The sequence below is a fragment of the Etheostoma cragini genome, chromosome 8, assembly GCF_013103735.1.
Source record: "Etheostoma cragini isolate CJK2018 chromosome 8, CSU_Ecrag_1.0, whole genome shotgun sequence".
Taxonomy (NCBI): Eukaryota; Metazoa; Chordata; class Actinopteri; order Perciformes; family Percidae; genus Etheostoma; species Etheostoma cragini.
In genome coordinates this window covers 20,768,986-20,776,280 of record NC_048414.1, presented here as the reverse complement: position 1 = coordinate 20,776,280, position 7,295 = coordinate 20,768,986, and the positions used below count along the sequence as shown (strand labels likewise).

Below are 7,295 nucleotides of genomic sequence, written 5' to 3'. Positions count from 1 at the left end.
GACCATGTCAACATGCCTAAATGCACTGAGTTGCCGCCATGTGATTGGCTGCTTAGAAATTAAGTGTTAACGAGCAGTCGGACAGGTGTACCTAATAAAGTGGCTGGTGAGTGTATGTTACTGTAAGACATTTTAGTTTTAGAAAAAAACTTTAAAAAATGAATGATTTTACCAGGGACGACCGGACCTTTTCTATCAGAGCCCTGTCACTCTGGAATGATTTTCTGAAAGAGAACAGGCAAGCCACATCTTTGTCCTCTTTTAATACTCTTTTGAGAACACTCTTTTTTTAAACATTTGGATATTTATTTATTTATTATTAAAAAACACACTTACTCTCTCTCTCTCTCTCTCTCTCTCTCTCTCTCTCTCTCTACAATGCTTATTGAATTAAATGAATTTCAGGACTTGTGAAGGTAAATACAAATACTTCTAATACTTGAACACCAACAGTATGCTATTGTTGTTCTACCCACAAACAAATGTGTGTGTGTGTGTGTGTGTGTGTGTGTGTGTGTGTGTGTGTAATGAGGTGGAGACAGTTGTCCATTACATTCTAAGTTGATGGGCTCCTCACAGCAGTGCACCCCACAGCTGAAAGAGGGGAGGACGAGGAAGAAGCACCCTCTAGGAGAGAATATAAGACACGTTCATATATTCACCATCTATGTGTTTGTTTCTTTTACTCAATAGTAGTAAAATGATACTTAACTTTGTTTATAAAGCAGCTTTCAAAGGTGCTAGGAATTCTTATATAGAAAAACACATGAAAATAGTAGAAGTTCCATAGAGTTACATACAGTTATTGCTAACTTGAGTTCTTCAAGACCCTCATCACAATTTAAAATACAATCAACCAGATCACACTAGCACAATACAAAAAACCAAGACAAGACGATTGTACTACTGAATTTTAAACCACACTTACAGCATAGGATGGTAAAAGCTCAATTCAGTTTTTTCTTTATCAATAATTTAAAACATATTTACAAGAAAGTCTAAACTATTTAATGTAAGGGTTTGGTCAACTATACACAAAATATAATGTGTTGATTCATGTATTTAGTTTGTTCTACTTCTGCAGGTTAAAAAAATACTTAATTTATTTTTATTTATCATTTGACTAAACAGGTTGTAACTCAGATTGCTGTTCCGTAAAGATGTTCAGCAAATACCTGGAAACACAGAATTAAGAAGTAGAGAACCAAATCTTGAGCCCATGGGCCCACAACCTGTGGGAGGAACCAATGGGGTTGGGTGCGTTGCCGTAAGGGTGGACAGCGAAGGTCAGAGGCTTGGACAGACCAGACCCAGGCGGCAGAGGCTGGCTCTGGGGACGTGGAATGTCACATCTCTGTGGGGGAAGGAGTCGGAACTTGTGCAGGAGGTTGAGGGCTACCAGTTAGATCTGGTGGGGCTCACCTCTACGCACAGTCTCGGTTCTGGAACCGTACTCCTGGATAGGGTATGGACTCTGTCCTACTCTGGAGTTGCCCGGGGTGTGAGGCACCGGGCGGGTGTGGGGATACTAACAAGCGCCGCTACGTTGGAGTTTAACCTGGTGGACGAGAGGTTTGCCTCCCTACGCCTGCGGGTGATGGCGGGGAAAACTCTGATTGTTGTTTGTGCATATGCACCAAACAGGAGTTTGGAGTATTCAGCCTTCTTTCGGTCTTCTTGGAGACCTTGAATGGTGTCCTGTATGGGGCTCAAGTAGGGGACTCCATAGTTCTGCTGGGGTACTTCAACGCACACGTGGGTGATGATGGAAATACTTGGAGAGGCGTAATTGGGAGAAAAGGCCTCCCTGATCTAAACCAGAGTGTTTATGGACTGTCCATCACAAACACCATGTTCGAACATAGAGATGCTCATAAGTGTACGTAGTACCAGAGCACCCTAGGAAAAAAAGGTCAATGATCGATTTTATAATCGTTTCATCTGATCTGAGGCCGTATGTTTTGGACACTCAGGTGAAGAGAGGGGCAGAGCTGCCAACTGATCATCATCTGGTGGTGAGTTGGGTCAGGGAGTGGGGGAAGACTCTGGACAGACCTGGTAAACCCAAACGGATAGTGCGGGTAAATTGGGAACGTCTGACCGACGGACTTTCAACTCACACCTCCGGCGGAGCTTTTCGTGCATCCCTGTTGAGGCTGGGGGCATTAAACCTGAATGGACAATGTTCGAAGTTTCCATTGCTGATGCTGCGGGGGGGAGCTGTGGTCTTAGGGTCTTAGGTGCCTCAAGGGGCGGTAACCCACGAACACCCTGGTGGACACCGGAGCTGTGTCCAGGTTCTCTGCAGTAAGTCGGACTCGTTCCAGGTGAGGGTTGGCCTCCGCCAGGGCTGCGCTTTGTCACCAATCCTGTTTGTAATATTTATGGACAGGATATCGAGGCTTAGATGGGGCGGGTGGGGGGTTGCAGTTCGGTGTGCTTGGGATCTCGTCGCTGCTTTTTGCAGATGATGTGGTCCTGATGGCATCATCGGTCTGTGACCTTCAGCACTCACTGGCTTGGTTCGCAGCCGAGTGTGAAGCGGCTGGGATGAGGATCAGCACCTCTAAATCTGAGGCCATGGTTCTCAGCAGGAAACCGATGGAGTGCTTTCTTCAGGTAGGGAGTGAGTCCTTACCCCAAGTTAAGGAGTTTAAGTACCTTGGGGTCTTGTTCGCAAGTGAGGGGACCATGGAGCCTGACATTGGTCGGAGAATCGGAGCAGCTGGTGTGGTATTACATTCCGTTTACCACACACACACACACAAGCCTGGTTACTTGTTGTCTGAGTGGGATTTGGAGCCGTGGCTTACCCACACTACAAAAATCTACACTACAGAGCATAAGTTGCTTGCTTTGGGCCCTTCCCTGTCCTTCCCAACTCGTTAGTGTTTAGTTTGCTTGCACCACAAATCAGACGACACAGGTACACCAAACTTATGTGGATGACCTCAAGGGACATGTAAATTGAAATAGAGAATTTCTTTAGTTAATCTCTTTAATTAATTTAGTTAATTAAGTTAATCTCTCAATTAAGAAATTGGTTCTAAAATCTATTAATTAATCCTTTATTACAGTTTGTCCTGATTGATTTGATGCAGCAGTCAACTCAAAGTCCACCTTTTCAAAACAGTAATAATTCCACTCATGGTCAAAATTAGACATTTTGATTGCAAAAGGCTCTAACGGTACCAAAACAAATATGCAACAAAAGCAAATTTTGCCTTCTAACAAACACAGCTTGTAAACACGTAGATAAGCTCCTCCAATCAACCATTACAAAGTGGACAACAAAATACAAATTACAGCACTCAGTGTGAATCCGTGCACCAGTGCTGGTCATATTAGCCTATCAATGTACCTAGCCTTTGTGCCAGTGCCATTTGTTGTCAAATGTGGCTCGATTGGATCCAGAATCAGAAATGCTTTGATGCAAAAAAAAAATTCTATTGATTCTTATTTTCAAACTGTGGCTGAAAACGGAAATACCGTAAATATTACACAAAATGTAAAACAAAATAACATATATTTGAGAATAAGAAATTAAGAAAATAAAATCTATTACAGTAAAGCATAAACATCTATTACTGTAGAGTAAAAGAAATAGCCACTATTGATACTCAGTCTCTTCTGTCTCGATGATGGGGCCACATGGCCTAACCCTGCAGACTGATTTCTTTAGTTAATATTTGCGTATAAAAGTGTCAAACAGGTGATTCAGTGATTTCATGCTGATGTGGGTAGTTTCCAATAGTTATGAACAGATGGTTCCTGTTTGGTTACCATACCTAAAACAATGGAGTTTGGACTGCTTGAATGAAATCTGTTTTAGGTAGCAGGGGAAGGAGGACCAGGTTTTCAGGTGAACACAGGGTTTATTGGGGAAAAAGGGAAAAACAGTCCACAAAGGAGCCAACAGTTCAAAAGTCCAAGGGAAAAACATCCCAAAATCCACAACATATAAGGTCCACAGGGGTCCAAGGCAAAAAGGGCACAAAAAAAGACAGAACTAAAACACAGGGAGAAGCTTACGACAAACACGGGAGGGTAGCAAACGCAGACGCCACAGGCAGACAAACCAGCAAAAGGATCTGACAAAGGACAAAGGGAACACAGGGGTTAAATACTAGAGGTAACGAGGTAATGGGGAACAGGGAGACGTCAGGTGAATCACATTAGGGCGTGGCAGGACAATCAGACAATCAGGAATAACCAAAGAAACCAAAGGACCCACCCAAACCATCACAGAAATCTGTGTTAATTGTTCTGCATAAAGTGGTTGAAAATGTGTCAATCCAATGACAAAGGGTTAACACATTTGCAATAGGGGTCTTCTGCTCTGGTGACACAGTGATGATGAAAACCGAATGGATCCCAGTTTCATTAAGCAGGTCAAACCAATCAAGAAAAACTGTAATAGAGGCACTATGAAAAGATTTTCCTAATTAAACTTTGAAACAGGAAATAAATACATCATTTAAAAATACATTGATCATTACTTAATTATTATAATTAACAATGGATTCTTTAATATTTGAAAACCCATACATTCATTAGTGTCTTTAATGTGCTATTACACAGATGTTGAATAAAGAAATGCTCTATTTTAATTTGCATGTACCTTGAGGTAATCCATAAAATCGCAGTATGAGCCGTTTAGAGTGTTAATGAATAAGCCAGAAGATGGGCATTAATTACTGGTTTTTGATATATTTAAAAAGTGAAGAGATTTTCAAAAAAATGTATCTAAATGATTAGATATAGGCCTAGATCCAAAATGTAATTATTAGGCTACTAAAGGTACATGTGGGCCTAAAGGATACCCTCCCTATGTAGTGTTAAGCAGGTTAAATATGTTTGTGGGTTCCGACATTTTTTATGATTTGTATGTGACTATAAACATATTAGTGGAGTGTACTTTTGTATAATGGGTGATCTTGCTCACTCCAGCCAGGTCTCAAGAAGTCAGTCTTAAAATGTCAGCAGCAAGAAGTACAGTGAGACTAAAAACAAACATGAGATGCTGAGGACTTGGAAGTACAAACTTTTTTTTCTAAATGTTGGTGTATGGAGTATTAAAGCAGGTGTATGTCGCCATCTAGAGTTAAAAATGCAAAACTTCACCATAGGAGATTTTTTGTTCAATTTTTTCACATCAGCACTGAGAATTCACTCTAGGCTTTAGCTAATTGTCACTGCATGTTCTATCTTTCCATCACACCGGCACAATATGTTACAAAGGAACCTTTATTACATGTATTTCAAAACTATAAGTTACAGAGAATAAAGTAAGTTTAGTTTTCTGAATCCTCAGAAGTGCCCTGTTAATTTTATGTCACTGATTATGCTTGATAGGAGCTTTTCAGAGAACTGCGTGGGTGTTTACAGACTATTATCCTAACATGTACCGTGTCCCCTTCAAGACACTAGGGTCGTTTGAGATGAGCGAGGCCTGCGCAGAATCGACCTCCAGCAATCGCTGCCCAATGCATGCCTGTTAGATTTGTGTCCGATTTGATCGGTAAATGTTAGATCAGATCTGCTCGATGTGTCAATGTAGTTAGGTTTGAGAGAGAGGAGTGGGTAAGCCAACAAGATGCATTATAAGGTTAAATGAGGCAGGCCACGAGGCACGTGCTGTGACGTCGACACATCTAGCGGATCTGATTTAACATCTACTGACTCGATCCAAACTCTGACATTATGCACATGTAAGCAGTGATAACCTAACAAGATCATGGGCAGACGCAGTTTTGAGAGGCAGGCGGAGGAGTTGCTTTCCACAGACTGCAAGACCCAGGCAGACTCAGGGCATGATGGGAAATGCTTGGCTCTCAGTTTATCTAACAGCTTACTGGGTCAGAATCAACTCAACGTGGCTTTTCCCGCAGCCTAGCACCGCCCTACACAGTTGTTTTAGGTTTAAAGAAATGCCAATAAACCGCAATGCTGTGTGACCTAGCCAGACCCTCCTTTGCAGCGCTGGGGAGGAAGGTCTGGCAATGCGAGAACAGCTGAAAGTCTACACATCCTCCACCAGAGGCTAAAAACATATCTCTTCGCTGCCTCTAGACTAAGGTGATGATTGAGGTGATGATGGTTATAAAAAAACTTACATGTTGCACTTTGTATTGGCCTACTTGAAGCTAATGTACTTCTATGTGGTTCTTGCTGTTCTGAGTTTGTACCTTCATGGTTGAATGCACTTTGGATGAAAGCGTCAGCTAAATGAAATGTAATGTAATGTTATTTTGTCCTCCAGTTGAACCTGTTAAGGGCGGGACAACTTCAGCTGGATTGGTTTATAAAGTTTAGAGGCCTGATTAGCCATTATGAATAACACCCGTGCAGGTGTGTAGGCCCTCTAAATGAAATATTTTATATAAGGGTCAAATGCCCTTTGGGCTATTTTGCTTACATAACATGTCCTTGTTCAGACTAGTGGAAAGAATACATCCAAAAGACACATTAAGGTGTTTTTTCTTCTACTATTTGTCTATTTGCAAATGTAGATGTCTCCTAAATTCACCAAATCAGAGTATTGTATAATACCTGATTTGAATATTCAAACACACAGTTGTACATCTTGTAATACTTGTGGAGTAAGGTCTGGCAACACCACAGACACATTCTAGGATGTGGAAAAAAAACGCTCTGGGTTGTTTGCATTTCTTTAAACCAATCACAATCATCGTTGGCGGCACTAAGTTTCGACAGTTTCTCTGCAAAATAGTCTCGGGATGGAACTTGTTTTGGTGGAACATTTTCACCCTGCAAAAGAAAACGCCACATACAATATTTAATGAAGTTAACATTTCACACATTACAGTAACGTAAGCTATTTAAATCAGCTGGATACATGGTTAAATGTCCTTTGCTCTTATCAGTGTATCGCCATGGGTGTTTTATCTAAATCCCCGCCAATAGGTCCCAAGGCCGTGATTAAATGTAAAGCGTAAACTGAGGGACATACAGTATGTCAGGAATTTATCCTGGTTTTCTTCCGTTGATCCGGACTACTTCATCTCTAACGTCTCTCTTTTCTTTCCTCCCAGGCCTCCACCCGCCGGTTTGGTTAAAGGTCTCATGAAATAGTGCTCTTTGGATGCTTTTTATGTAGACCTAAGTGTTCCCCTAATACCATATCTGAAGTCTCTTACCCAAAATTAAGCCTTGGTGCAGAATTACGCCACTAGTGCCAATCCCACAATGAGCTTTTCTTACTATGTGCCATTTCTGAGTCTGTAGCTTTTAAGGAAGAGAGAAAGGGGGGGGGGGGGGGGGGGGGGGGGGGG

General features: G+C 41.7%; 1 long non-coding RNA gene across 1 annotated transcript in view; it reads left to right on the top strand.

The window, feature by feature from the left end:
• The window catches only part of LOC117948519, an 18,864-nt gene extending 16,611 nt beyond the window's left edge, over positions 1-2,253 (top strand). The window contains exon 3 of the long non-coding RNA XR_004657467.1: positions 2,241-2,253. This is a non-coding gene — a long non-coding RNA (uncharacterized LOC117948519). The remainder of the gene's footprint in view (positions 1-2,240) is intronic.
• The last annotated feature ends 5,042 nt before the right edge of the window (positions 2,254-7,295 follow it).